Genomic DNA, 15,476 nt, shown 5'->3' on the forward strand with positions numbered 1-15,476 from the left:
TATCGGGCATCGCTGAGAGATTTTAGAGCCGCTTACAAGCTTTTATGACACTTTATACGCAGGAATATAAAACTTTCTAACTTCCCTCTTTCTCCGGCTCCCCTAACCGCTGAGCAGAATAAGGACCCTATTTTACTACCTCCATGGACAATTATACGGTACCCTGACCCGGCAAGGTGATAGCCATTATTAGCTTTAGAAAGTAAAGAAACTGGATTAGAAATCAGCCTCAGGGGCTGTACACTTGGAAGCGTGCGTTGGCGACCACGGGGCCCTTAGCTGAGTCCTGGCATTGCCTCCATTTACTTGTACAAGGCTCCTCACGTTCATCTATCCTGTCGTACTTGCCTTGATCAACTCTTGTTATTTTCCGAACCCGGCGGTATTAGAGCATTCGAAGCCTAGGGACTCTTTCATTTTCACGCCCTTCGTGGCCCTTGCCTTTCTTTGTCCGGTACTTTATTCTTCGAAGTGTCGGATCGAAGTGGGTGGGGGACGCAGATAAAACGGTATCCACTGCCAGTCGATAAAGGCGACTAAAAAGGTCGACCAAGGGAAGATTGAATTACAACAATGAGACTAATTTTGATTAGTACCATCACGGGACGATCGCCATGGGTCCTAGTACCACTATGTGAGTACAGAATAGGTTTCTGATTAGTAGCAACTTGACTGGATCACTATGGGTTTACAGCACCCGTGATTAGTACCACTATATGCGGAACACCATGGGCTTACGTTGCCTGTGATTGGTACCACTATATGAGAGACACCGTGGGTCTGTGTTGCCTGTGATCAGTACTCACTATGTGAGAAACAACACGGGATAGTTCGGGTTCCTGTTATTAGTATTCCTACACCTATGTGAGGAATAACATGGGTTTACTTTACCTGCGCAAAGTACATTTTCTGTGAGGAGTACCACAATGTAAAAAACACCGTGAGTCTACGTTACTTGTGATTAGTACAGCTACATGAGAAATACCATCGTTCTACTTTACTAGCGATAAGTAACATTATGAGGGGCCGTTGACATGGATTTTTGACCCCTTTAGACAACAAGCATCATCGATTCAGGATTGTGCTTCGGAAGCAGCCTCTTGATCAGTATATACTATTGTTTTTTTAAGTTAGTTTCTGGGAAAGTGGGGCATTGTGGCGCGGATCCACTGAATGTTTTAAGTTCATAATCATTGTGCACAGACATCTTTATAAATACTAGTCATTGGATTGATTTTTAACTTTCAATGTCGTGAGTTGGATCCTCTGATTATTTTAAATTCGTATTCATCCATTTATTCTTCATCATCAAGTGTTGAATTCTGGTCAGTGGTTGAATTCTGGAATTTGAAATTGTTTGGACCCTGTGTACAACAAGCATCATCATCATCATCATCACCATCATCAGTAATTTCTATAGAACAAACGATCTAGCACAATGACAACGAGATTTTGAAAAAAACTACATACGTTTGCCCGAATTCAAACTCTGTGATCACAGTATCAGTCCTCGGGCACCCGGGTTTGATTCCTGACTGGATCGAGGGATTTTAATCTTAAGACTGTTAATTGTCTCGGCTCGGAGTTTGGGTGTTTCCCTTGTTCCCAACATTCCTGCAGGTCAGGGATTTTTACCTGGATCTGAGGGCTGGTTCGACGTCCTCTCAGCCTATGTGATTACCAATGAGGAGCAATCTGACGGTGAGATGGCGTCCCGGTCTCAAAAGCCAAGAATGACGGCCGAGAGGATTCGTCGTGCTGTTGTGCCCTGGGGTTTTGGTTTGAATCTCTCTTTATGGATCAGGGAAGGCGTGTCAGTCTCCGGATCCCAAGACCTCAGATTCAAGTCCGGCGCAGAGGTAGTTAGAATTGTGTGGTTTGGAAAAAGCCCATCCGGGCACTCCATATCTAAATGATGTCGGCACATAAAATACCTCCGTTAAAATGTTCGGCGTTTACTCCATGAAATTAATTAGAACTATCCAATTGGTCACCCAACAGAGTTTCTGTTGGCAATGGAAAATGTAACCTGTTAAAAGTATCTGAAGATGTACGATTTCTATTCTGTTTGTTTGTAAAACATGTTACGTAAGACATCTTAATTACAAATAGTTAAACGCTGAATTTCGTCAGTAAAACGACAAGAAAAGTAATTAATATTCTATGTTGAATACTCGCCTTCAAATTAATCAGTCATCACTGATCTGCATTTAGGGCTGTCGCCTAGGTGGCAGATTCCATATTCTGGTGATTCCGATATAAGAATGGAAGATTTGTTATTGTTTGAGTTTGGATGTAAAACGGAAGCAATGCTAATATAAGACCCGAACTTATCGTCTCTAAATAGAAGCAGGTGATTGACATGGAAATACTCGTATATGCAAAGTTTTGTCAAAACATTGAAAGGAGCATGATATGATTTCTTACGTACCGGTATTATGAATATCGTTGTTTCAAAGTCTTCGGACAGAAAGGAAAGTATTAAAACTTATATTACAAACCGGCCTCTGTTATAGCCTATCAAGGGCTGGCATTCTGATGACCTGTCATCTTTTAATTGCTTTACAAGAGGCATTGCTAACTTGTACAGAAATCATCATAGTTTCCATGTTGTAGAACTGCTAATTTATTAGGTCCTTTTTGTTTCATCTTTTGTCATTTTATATTTTTAAGTCATTTTCTAAAATGATACGTCATTATTTGATCATTTTATGGAATGTATTTGAGTCATTTTCTTATGTGTTTGAGTATTTCGAAGCATTTACGCGTTTCGTACTGGATATTATCCCAACAGTGCGAATGAATACGGAGGCTTGAGAATCTTTACAGCGATTTGTCAGTCTGAAAGTTCACCTTACTTTCTTGACGCGGCCAAAGACAATGTTTATAACATAAATATAGGTTATATCAACTCGATTAGTAAATTGACTGTCAAATTACATTTAAAATTCATATCATTTTTTAAAGTTTTCAGATCATATCAGATGGATTTTCGCCGTCATTTTATAGATCTTTAAAGCATTTTTAGGACATCATTATTCTGGCCCTGGTTTTAACATATTCTTAGCAAAAAGTTCCCGGTTTTAGGTGCGAAGTAAATTACTACCCCCCACTTAGAGGGCAACCAACGCAAGTCATTGAATTTTTAGGCAAACACCTATTTCGTTCCTGCAAGCGGTGATAAACAATATATATTCGATTCATATCAAGTGAGGGCAGTTATCAACTGTCAACTATGACCTAAAATGCGGGGGAGGGGCGGTTAGCACCGTTTTTGTTAGCTAAAAATGCCTAATATTAGAACTTCGCTTGTGCTCTGAATAGTTCTAGTATGTTTTAATGCTATTCTTAAGACTGAAACGTTGTTTTCGTTAATCTTTACAAGGATACAACGTCGAAAGATAAGTAAATGCCTCAAATGTGCTTGTAAATTTGTTCAGGAGGCAAATTTACTGTGTTGCTGATATGTTCAAGCCACAACATTTGTCACAAATTTACTTTGTTGATCTGTCCTCGCAGAAAATGTGTTGATCCAGAGAAAAAGCACATTTACTGCAGTGCAAATTTACCCTAGTGCTAATATGCTCGAGGGGCAAAGTTTTTGTGTCACGAGAATATGTTGAAAAAATCTTCTGAGACATTTAAGAACCTATTTTTAAATGTTTCATACATAATTTAGTAGGTACCGCTGTAGCCCAGTTTAGGCAGCTAAAATTTGATATTTTTCATGCCTAAAATGACGAGTTAAGGCATTAGTAACGTACGATCACATGAATATTCACAATATCAGTAACTCGAAAAATGAACTGTACTGACTTCCAATGACTTTGGTTTATAGCTCAAGAAGGAGCAAGTGGGTGACATGACTAAAATCAAAGCAGCAAACTGAAAGAAAATATTATCGAAAGCAACTGATTAATACGCAAACAGGAGCATTCTGCGTTTAGAAAGCGGACATGATAGCTACACGCTACGGCGGACGTCCGACTCGTTGGCTGAATGGTCAGCGTACTGGCCTTCGGTTCAGAGGGTCCCGGGTTATATTCCCGGCCGAGTCGGGGATTTTAACCTTCATTGGTTAATTCCAGAGGCCCGGGGGCTGGGTGTTTGTGCTGCCCCAAACATCCCTGCAAATCACACACCACGCACAACACTATCATCTACTACAATAAGACGCAGTTACCTACACATGGCAGATGCCGCCCACCCTCATTGGAGGGTCTGCCTCACAAGGGTTGCACTCGGCTAGAAATAGCCACACGAAATAATTATTATACCACGGCGGACAAGGTGCCAATCCCAGTCGGTCCAAGTGACATTTTCAAATTGGAGATAACTCACTTTCCTGAAGTTGAAATTCCACAAAATTCTGTAGGTACAACGTATTCATCTCCAAGATTTTTAGCTTTGTAAAACACCAAAGTTCCTTAGGTCTGTTATGTGGATAAAAACGGATTTATTTATTATGCAGAGTAGCCGACGATCTGGACGAAAATAAACGGTGTACTCAGAAATGTATAAATGTTTCTATATTACCGTTTCATTTCGTCTAACATTTTACTAAAATGCAGTCCACTATTCGAAATATTTTCCTAATAGAAGGAACTTTAACTTCAGAGGAAAGTGCACCAGTCCTGAATGTTGAATAAAACTCATAACTTACGACAATATTATGCGACTCCTGAGATTTGGTTTAAAATATTAAAAAGCAATTTTTACCATGAATACACCGTATCTGTAGGTTCCACGTATTAATTTCCAATATTATTAGCCATGTAAAACACCTCAGGTCTATTATGTGAATAAAAGCGGATTTATTTACTATGCAGAGTAGCCGACTATCAAGACGCCGTGAGTTGTAATTTCTTCTAATACTACTGTATTATTTTCTTATGGTTTGTTATTATTTTGATTACATAATTGTATAATGTTAATGTTGTACACCATAAATGCAGTTGTTAAGTATAAAAAAGCCAAAAGATAAAGACATTATAGTCGTCATACTCTTTTGCCTTTACATGGCATGCTGTCTGTATAAGCTTAATATTCAGGGTCTAGTGACAACGAAAGGTATTGATTTAAGTAAGACCGTGAGAAAAATATTTTGCATCAATAATTAATTGTAGAGTCCAGGCCCAAACACTGTAAGTAATACGTATATAAACAATGTATGGTTTCCACTTAATTTATTAAAAAAGAGAACATCTGATTTGAAAAGGTACACACTCACCTTGCCAGCAGCTTGGAGGGCTGCTCACATGTCGCGCGCGACCGCAAGGCTCCACGCACTTCCGGACTGACACTGAATAACTCACGCACATACACGCACTACCGTTCAATGAAACCACCACAGAACCTCTCTCCGCGCAGCACTCCGCGGAATTGAGTTGTGCTGGGCGCCGGTTGACAGCCCACCGCTCGCCCGCTCCGCCCTCCCCCCACCTCCCCCTCAGAAGGAAGAGAGAGCGTACAGTGTTGCCAAACATGTAGCACACCAACCAATTACAACACGCAGCATCCCCAACGCCTGATTTGCTACTCTCCAAACAGAGCACATTTATGAGACACTCAGAAGTGTATTTGCTTAAGCCGAGCCGGTCTGTTTGTTTGGTTATATGCCTAGTTTGTTTTTATGAGATGACTTCTATAATACCGGTATAAAAGAAAAGCAAATAATGTCTTCATCAAGTCGTCTTCCTGTACCGCTAATAAGGAAACTAAAAAGTGGCAGCACGCGCCCATTCTGTATCAACTTCAACGAGCTCATAGCCTTGGTATGCGCGTTACTAGGGGTAAACGAACTGCCGCTAACAAATAGTACCACAAGTGCTACACTTTAAAATTTGTGCTGTTATCTTCACCATTTAGAAATGTTTTCTCACTAACAACAACAACAACAACAACAACGCAGACTTACGTTCATAGACAACGAGTCAGGGGCGTAGCCAAGAGGGGTGGGTTACTGGGGGTTAGAAACCTTCCCCCCTATGGAATTTTTACAAAAAATTAAATAGAAACTGACACAGGGACATAATAATAATAATAATAAAAATAATAATAATAATAATAATAATAATAATAATAATAATAATAATCAGATGAAGAAGAAGAAGAAGAAGGAAGTCAGCTCCCAGACGAAACTATCTTTACATCGGTCTGTCTTCAGACCAACTTTGCTTTACGGGAGCGAAAGCTGGGTGGACTCAGGGTATCTTATTCATAAGTTAGAAGTAACAGACATGAAAGGAGCAAGAATGATTGCTGGTACAAACAGGTGGGAACAATGGCAGGATGGTACTCGGAATGAGGAGATAAAGGCTAATTTAGGAATGAACTCGATGGATGAAGCTGTACGCATAAACCGGCTTCGGTGGTGGGGTCATGTGAGGCGAATGGAGGAGGATAGGTTACTTAGGAAAATAATGGACTCTGCTATGGAGGGTAAGAGAAGTAGAGGGAGACCAAGACGACGATGGTTAGACTCGGTTTCTAACGATTTAAAGATAAGAGGTATAGAACTAAATGGGACCACAACACTAGTTGCAAATCGAGGATTGTGGCGACGTTTAGTAAATTCTCAGAGAGGTTTGCAGACTGAACGCTGAAAGGCATAACAATCTATAATGATAATCTAAAGTATGTATGTAATAATAATAATAATAATAATAATAATAATAATAATAATAATAATAATAATAATAATAATAATAATAACAAGCTCCAAAAGCTCAGGGAAATTGGCAACCATTAAGTAAGACAAGAAAACATAGCCTATATAAAATTCTCCTGTCTCGCTTTCACAGATGATCTCGCGATCCTCGCAACATACGAACAACAGGCAATCAGTCATATCGAAACCCTCAAAAAATGCTCAGAAAAATTCGGCCTGCAAATCTCCTTCTCAAAAACCAAGGTCATGTGCAACCATTCCAGCCTCCAGAATTTGAATACAAAATTTGGCACAATCGAAAAAGCAACTGAATTCTGATATCTTGAAGAAATTGTAGTACCAACAGGAAAAGAACTGAAGGCCCTCGAGGTCCGCATCCAGAGAATGAAGAGAGTGCTCGGACGAACGCAGAACATTTACAACAAAAAATGCCTTTCAATCTTCACCAAAATTCGACAGTACTACATTGTGATCAAACCTGAAATGCTATACGCGAGTGAAACACTGGATCTCCACAGAAAAACAGGTTTTTTTTGTTGCTAGGGGCTTTACGTCGCACCGACACAGATAGGTCTTATGGCGACGAAGGGATAGGAAAGGCCTAGGAGTTGGAAGGAAGCGGCCGTGGCCTTAATTAAGGTACAGCCCCAGCATTTGCCTGGTGTGAAAATGGGAAACCACAGAAAACCATCTTCAGGGCTGCCGATAGTGGGATTCGAACCTACTATCTCCCGGATGCAAGCTCACAGAAAAAAACAGTACTCCAAGACATCCTGAGAGGGGAACGTAAAATCATCAGAAAAATTCTCGGCCCAAAACTGACTGACAAAGGATACCGACTGCAATCTCGTACAAAAACTAAGGAGCTCTCAAACCTTGCGGCTGACATCAGAAAAAGACGCCTGAAATTTTACGGGTATATCAAACCCCTTCCAGAAAACAGACTGACTAGAGGCAACAGAAAACATCAAAACAAATAGCTGGACATCGGAAATCCGCCAAGACCTGGAAAAAATCAGGAATCAAAGTGGCCGACATCGCAGACCGAACCTGTTACAGAACGAAAATCAGCAAGTGAGAAGTAGAGTCTGAGAGGAACCACAAGAAAAAGACAGAAGCCAAGTGGACAGAACAACGAAGAACCAAGATGAGAGAAAAATTGAAGGCTGCCTGGCAAAGAAGGAAATGCACAACTTCTAAGTGAGGTTTGGGTGATCAGTTTTCTGGTCTTTTTCGCATATAATAATAATAATAATAATAATAATAATAATAATAATAATAATAATAATAATAATAGTAAAAATCAACAGATCTCTGGAATCTATTTTATAAGACGCCTCCAAAGTTAGATTTTAGACTGTAATCTGAACATACCACTCGCTGTAAAACGTTTGATCTTGAGCACATGTTTCTAAGTGTTTAGAGTGTACTGGTACTGCAATCTGAATATCAACATAATTCACTTGTATGAGTGGCCTTACAATGGCACTCTTGCATGCGCGCACTACAGTGGTGCCAACTTTGTTGGGGGGGGGGGAGGGGCAAGGCAATCCCTGCCCTGCCCCCCGCAAAAAATTTCTTCTCCTAGATATTAAGTCCCTCTTCACTGAAACGTAGAGTTCGGCATACACAAAAGAAGGCTGCTAAGGTGTTAGATCTGGAGAAGGTGGCAGATGACTTTATATCAAGAAATGAGATTAGAAAACGGGCATTCCTTTAGAGAACTACATCGTCGTTGCCGGGACTAAACCTCCTATGTGATAATATTATTGGAGATATACTGACCCGCAGCACACACATTATTCTATGAAGAGCGAGAATGCCTTGACCATATTCACACAATATTGCACCTTAGATGACAGAACCTTACCGGCCAAAGTTCTAAGCTAAAATATTTCACATTGGAGGTTTGGTCCGCGGCAGCGACGATATTACGTAATGAAACATGTAAAGCTCTACCACCAGACGTACCGCCTTAATAGTCTCCATGTCATGAAATGAACAATGCACAGTTATAGAACATTTATTCAGAAAATGTATTTATGAAGGACGTTCCACTTTTTCTGTTTGCTTGTGGTTATTTTTATAACTCCGTACATAAAATATTCAATCAAAATATAGGTACAGTTCAAAAAATTAGGGGAACATGCTTTTGAACGTATGGCATGCTCCATAAAACAATACCTCACCCCCAGGTATATTACCAACTAAACCTTTATTCTTTACCGTTGAAGTATACAAAAGGACATCGATGGATTCGCGTTCGTTTTCGGAACACAAACGGAAATGTCCTAATAGGGGCGAAAACAAAGTGCATAACAGTTCTCCAGGGTGGATTTGCATCACAGTTGGAGAGCTTCAGCATGGTGTATGTCCTCCAGGAGCATTTATCACAGCTTTTCACCTACGTGCCATGTGCTCCGTATAAGTCGACGGAGGTCACGTTGCGGTATCAGGTCCCATTCTTCAATGAGAGCCTGTTCGAGGTCTTGGAGAGTCTGTGGTGGAATAGGACGCCCACGAACACTTCTGTCAGGCCTATCCCAGTTCTACCTATGTCCAGTTCTCGCAAGACAGCTCTGGTGATGCACGCTACATGAGCCCTGACATTGTCGTGCATGAGTACGAATTCAGAGCCAACACCGTATGCAGCAAACAACACATACTGTAGCAGTATCTGCTCGATGTACCCCGCAGCGGTAAGATTACCACGGACGACGACAAGATCCGTACGGCCATCAATACTGATGTCATCTCACACCATCACAGAAACTTGTCCGAATCGGTCGCCTTCCTGGACAACATTTGGCATATACTGCTCATCATGGCGTCTCCATACACGTTGACGTCCATCACGCTGTGTCAGGGGAAATCTGAACTCATCTGTGAACAACACAGGTCTCCATTGGCGAAGTTGCCAGTTGACGTGGGTACGAGCAAATAGAAGGCGAGCTGCGCGTTGTTGCTGTGTTAAACGGGGCGCTCAAGCAGGACGTCTGGGTAGTAAGGACACTTCTCTTAACCTGTTCCTTACTGTCTGGTCAGACACCATGACTCCAGTGATCCTCCTTAGGTCTTGCTGCAGTTCTCTGGCAGTTGCTGAACGACGCCGCAACGCACAGATGGTCAGATATCGGTCATCCTGTAGGGTTGTCATGCGTCCACGACTTTGTCCAAACCTCTTTGTGAACTGCCTGACTCAATGTAGCGATTCCACAAGCGTTGACTAACTGACGGAGAGACATTGAGATCCACAGCAACACGACGAAAAGTCCATCCTTCCTGGATCAGAGTGACGGCTCTTGCGACTTGAACCTCGTTAGGATGTCTCTTGGGATATGCTGATTTACGTAGAACGTACTCAAATTCTTTCTTTCTTTCTTTCTTTCTTTCTTTCTTTCTTTCTTTCTTTCTTTCTTTCTTTCTTTCGCTGTTGTAGTTCTGTTTCATTTTGTGTGGTTCTTTGAATAAGAAGACAGGCAATTACGCCTATTCACTAAGTTCAGTATATTTACTTGCTCTCAGTGTGGTAGTGTGTACGAAGCAAAAACTACTTTGCGGAGGCGTGTAAAACACAAACATCTTCTGAAACTTGAAGAGATAGCGAAAAACTCACGAAACCATCAGGGTAGTGGCATTCATACGTGTAACATATCTAATAAAAGTCCGGTTCCAAGGCTAAATGGTTAACGTGCTGGCCTTTGGTTACAGGCGTCCCGGGTTCGACTTCCGGTAGGGTCGATTCGAGGGCTGGGTGTATGTGTCGTCTTCATCATAATTTCATCATCACGACACGCAGGTCGCCTACGAGAAATGACCTGCATCTGGTGAGCCGAACATGTCATCGGACACTCCCGGCACTATAAGTCATACGCCATTTCATTTCGTGTAATAAAACTTTTGTTCAGCAATCGTGTCTGCAGCGACATCTGATACTGTGCGCCCTTAATTAGCTTCGTATTTTTAAAGGATTTTATAAAATACCATTTTGTAGATAAATGTGCGTGTAAAATATCATATTCACTTTCTTTAAGAAATTGTGAGTGTTCGTTTTAAAAGTTCACAATTGCTTGTGTCGCTTGCTGTCTTCTGAATAAACTCCCCGTCGACTATAACTGCGTGCTAAACTCGTGCTCATTCACCAGCTTGAAAACACTAAGTACCTGTACTGTATTATACGGAATATTACCTCCTATTGCGTAGACTCTATTGCTTTCTATTTATTTCCTTTCTGCTGTCGTAATGCGCGCCTGTAGCTTGCTGGTTCTCGCTATTTGCCTGCTGTGTTACGCATGCGCACATTGGAAATGGTTCATAGTACAGGACTGTCTTTAGGCGCATGTTACCTCACAACGACACACGGACGCACCGCTATTCGCTTTGTTTTGAGGGTCACCTGACAGTTTAATGCATGCCCACGTCTATACAGATGGAGTATAACTTCGATTTGACATACCCTGAGTAGCTAAGGTCTCAAGGTATGCTGTACGACCATTGGAACCCCATCTAGTAAATTAACGTTCACATACCAGTCGTTACAAAACATGTTCCCCTAATTTTTTGAACTGTGTATGTATTTATTAATCAAGTTCTATTTTTTTGTTTATTTGCGAATATTGCTGAAAACTCCGTACATTAAGATTTATTCAGAAAATGTATATGAGAAGTAAGTTCTATTATTGTTCTGTTTTAGGCTATTGTTCGATTGTGAATATTATTAATACATAAGGATGTTTGCATTAATAGTTGTTCATCATTCCACACGCTCTTGTTCATGTTAATCATGACCGCCCCCTCCACCTCCCGAAATCAGCGCGCCTGCGCATAAGCACTTCATTATGTTCTATCAACATTTTATAACCCCCCCCCCCCCCAAAAAAAACAGATCGGTTCTGGCTACGCTACGCAACGGCTGCATGGAAAGAGAAATTTTAAGACGCTTTTAGCTTTTGGGCAGAACGCGTATATCACCGAGAGTATGTAATTTATGATTATGTTTATGCCTCAATTGACAGATAAAAAAATAGGCCTACCTGTTGCAAACGGAAAAATTGAAAATCTGAAACGTAGCTTTCATGAAATAACGCTTCAAAATTAGGCATAATTTGTGGTAAATCTGTTAAAAGATGGCTCTGTGTTGACTCGCGTGCTCAGTTGGAGGTTAGCTGTCATTGTGATTACATCGTGGTCAATTCTATAGAATAATATATTTCATAATGGAAAAGAAAGATTTGTTTAGGATTCGGGAAAAATGTGCAAAAGAAAGAGTTGAAACGAGAAAAGAGAATGATAAAGGAATAAAATAAATTAAAGGAAAAGAGCGTAATGGGCGTTACTTTGAGAAATTGAAACAGCGGAAACAATTTACAAGAAGAAATTATGTCTCGTATCACAGACCAATACTACACCGAGTTATTACCCAAGTGTACCACGTTCTACTGAATAAAATTTATTGTCCACATAATATTTGTCTTTTATTTCTAAGAAATAAGTCCACGAGACCCTGAAAACGCTGCGTCCGTTTCAATAGTGACAGCCTACCGCCAACTTCTTTTTCTTTTTGTTACAGTAGTTCATAGTATCGGAGCAGTATTTGGGCCGATGAACCGCTATAAAAGAGATGGAGGTTTAGAAATATAAATAATTCCTAAACAACACCTGCAACAATAATGTTCAATATCTCATTGTAAAGAGGAAAGGCAAGTGATGTCAGCAACAAGAACCAGACCTCGGTATGACGTCATGGGTTGTTACAATGGCGCCGCCATCTTGAGGTACGAAAGTCGCCACGCCGCGTGGCTAACACGTAGTGTAGCTCTGCATTTCGGCGGGGTAGCACGTGTGAGATGTCGTTTGATTCGTCTCAGCCAATTCTGGAATAATAATAATAATAATAATAATTGTACCGGGCGGTACACCTCCACATCGCTAATTTAAAATGTGCGCCTGTTGAAACTCCTCTGCTGGAGGAAGTCTGAACTTTATGGACAGTATTAATTTTCAAGTTTCTCAGAAGATGTCTCTACCTGGAAATTTTGGAGTTTTTGAACTGTGTCATTTTCGACGTATTTTTGTTTTGCTTGTAGTAAGAAGTGTGAACTTTCTCTTCTAGAGGACACTACTGAAGATCAACAATAGTGCACCCTAGTGCGGAGTGAAAGAACTATTTTTTTTGGAGAAGTTCTTATTTCAAAAGTTTGTTTCTTGTTAAATTTCTTTCTGTTATTGTTTAAGTTGGCTGTATACCCCTCTTTTTCCCCTTGTTTTAGATTTATCCAATCCCGAATTTCTTTTAGTAATTTCCGACCAATCCGATGTATCTTCCCCCAACTTGGATAAGTTTCTGTACCCTAGCCAATAAAGTGATTGTGGGCGGGTGTTCTCTTCCCTAAAACGCCTAGAACCTTCCGCGAGAGTATTTAAACTGCTGATTTTTGGGTCTCCGGGCCACTTCTGTTCCATCTTTCAGTGTGTAAAGTACATAGCAGGGGGCGGGAAGCGCCTCTTTCTTCTCCAGCTGTTCAACACCAGGTAATGGCCTCTTAATAACTTCTTTTCTTGCTAGGTTGGCAGTTTAACTCTCGGAGCGGGTTCGAAGCGTTTCCACCATGTAACCTTTTCCTAAAATGTAACCAATCTTTTCATCTATTCTCTTTTAAAGCTGCATATTGGGATAGAGAGTGCTAACCCTCTCGAGCTCCCACTCACATTGTTTTGAGGTGAACTTATTTTCTCAACCTATTCTTCGTTAACGTAAAACAAATTGCTCTTTTCTAAAGTCACCTCTGTAGTATGGGATTAGCCCTTGCATTAGTGGCCTAGAGCCAGATTAGTTTTTAAAAACAAGTGTATTAGGAGTGCAGATCGCCTCCTATCAAATTGTTATTTTAGAGGTCATGTAATTGCCCCTTTTCATTTAATAGACCTCAGTAGGTTGGGTATTTTACCCCTGTGTCTATGTCCAGTGAGGACAACTCGAAGGTGGAGTTTGGTGTGGCCTTTGAGAGGCTTAAAGTTGAGAGCGTGTGGCTCTTTTGAAAATTGAGTGTTGTATGGCTCGTGGAGGCTTTTCAGTGTAATTTGGAGCAAGGACTCCTAGGCATGAATGGGGTTTTCTGCCCCTCTGTTGAAACTTGTGTTTGGGGTAAAACTGAGCTGATTGCCCAAGCATTGTGAAGTCAGGGCGCGAAGCCCAAATCCTGTAAATATTGTAACTACCCTTTGGACTTGCTACTTTGTAGCTGCCATGCTTGTTATTTCTTTGTTTTTGAAAAGAAAATATAACCTTGTTAAATTTTACATTAACTTTGATTCCGTAGTTTGAGACCCGTTCACGCCCGCACCTTCTTTCACCTCTACCTACCACTAAAACACGGTAACAAGTGGTAGCAGAGCGTGGTTGAATGGGTCTCAATTTAGCCCTTTTTGACGGTTAAACATTGTTTTATTCCAAACTCTAAAAATTTTCTCAGTTGCTGGAATTTTTTGAGTTTTTCAAAATTGTTCTGTCATCATGCCCGGACCTCGCGATGTTCTCCATCTTAACTATTTGCGCAAAGAGGAGTTGATATATGAGTTAACTATTAGAAATGTGCAATCTGGAGGCACGGTTGCAGTAGACACAAACAAGCTTAGAGAGTCCCTTGAATTGCCTATTTCAATCCCCACCTTGGGAGAGAAAGAAGTTGACGACTCTCTTTCCACGATCGTCGAGAATATTACTGGGCTAGCATCTGTAGTTAGTTTATTTGATGAAAATGATCCTTCTAATCAAATTAAGCGTGTGCAAGCCAGGCTATATCACTTTTCAAATAGAGTTAATGATCTGTTGTCTCTGAAGTTGAATGACGTTCAGAGGAAGGAAGCTAGTACGCTGCTTGAAAATATTTCTGAATTATCTAGCAAGGTCACTCAATTGTTAACTGGGGAGGTTCCTCCCAAAACTGATCAACCCGTCACGGTGAATGTAGGTAGCGAGGAAGAGCCTCATAAGGGAGAAGTCAATAGGAAAACCATTGCTGCTCAAACAACCTCTGCCCCATTGGACGAGTCTGAACGCCGTAACTCATTAAATAATGCACGTTCTGAATTAACTACCTTGCCATTGAAATCTTTACCTACTATGTCACCCGGGTTTAGTAGCTTGCCTCATCCATTGGCAATGTTGCTCAGAGGTATCTCTAAGTTTTCCGTTAATACCACCAGTGACGTAATTTCATTTTTAAGATTTCTAGTTGAATTTCAGGATCATGCCCTTGTTTTTTCTCTTTCTCCATGTCAAATTTTGCAAATTATCTATCCGTATGCTATTGGTATTCTCTCTGATAAAATCGTAAGAGCCATTGCCGAGCAATCATCTATTGAGGATTTCCATGCCTACTTGCTAGCTAACTTTATCCCTGCTAGGGCCAGGTCCTCCCTTATTCAGAAGTACTATTATCGGGTACAGCGCTTGGATGAAAACTTGGCAGACTTCATCCAAGATATTAAGTTTTATACTAGGGTGTTTGCTCTTCATTTCCCTGAGGATCAGATTGTACAAGCTATTGTGGAAGGGATTTCACCACCCTACAGGTCATATTTGTGTTTCGCGGCGTGCCCGCAAACTTTCTCGGAACTTGAAGCATTGGCCGTCTCAGCGGAAGGAGTTAGATACGCCGATTCTTTGCGTGTAGCGAAAGAACCCCCGCCTTCCTTTAGTAATACTCGGCCTCCACCTCGCCGATCAGTCACCCCTCGTAAATGTTATGCTTGTGGGTCGCCTGACCACCTGCGCAATAAGTGTCCACTGATCAAGTCGAGTGGG

General features: G+C 41.0%; 1 protein-coding gene across 1 annotated transcript in view; it reads right to left on the minus strand.

The window, feature by feature from the left end:
* Positions 1 to 5,368, minus strand: part of LOC136872414 (growth arrest-specific protein 1) — a 120,175-nt gene extending 114,807 nt beyond the window's left edge. Inside the window, exon 1 of the mRNA XM_067146232.2 lies at positions 5,231 to 5,368. The gene's annotated coding sequence lies outside the window, so the exon portion shown is untranslated. The remainder of the gene's footprint in view (positions 1 to 5,230) is intronic.
* Between the last annotated feature and the right edge of the window lie 10,108 nt (positions 5,369 to 15,476).

Source organism: Anabrus simplex, chromosome 4, assembly GCF_040414725.1.
Source record: "Anabrus simplex isolate iqAnaSimp1 chromosome 4, ASM4041472v1, whole genome shotgun sequence".
NCBI classification, from domain to species: Eukaryota; Metazoa; Arthropoda; class Insecta; order Orthoptera; family Tettigoniidae; genus Anabrus; species Anabrus simplex.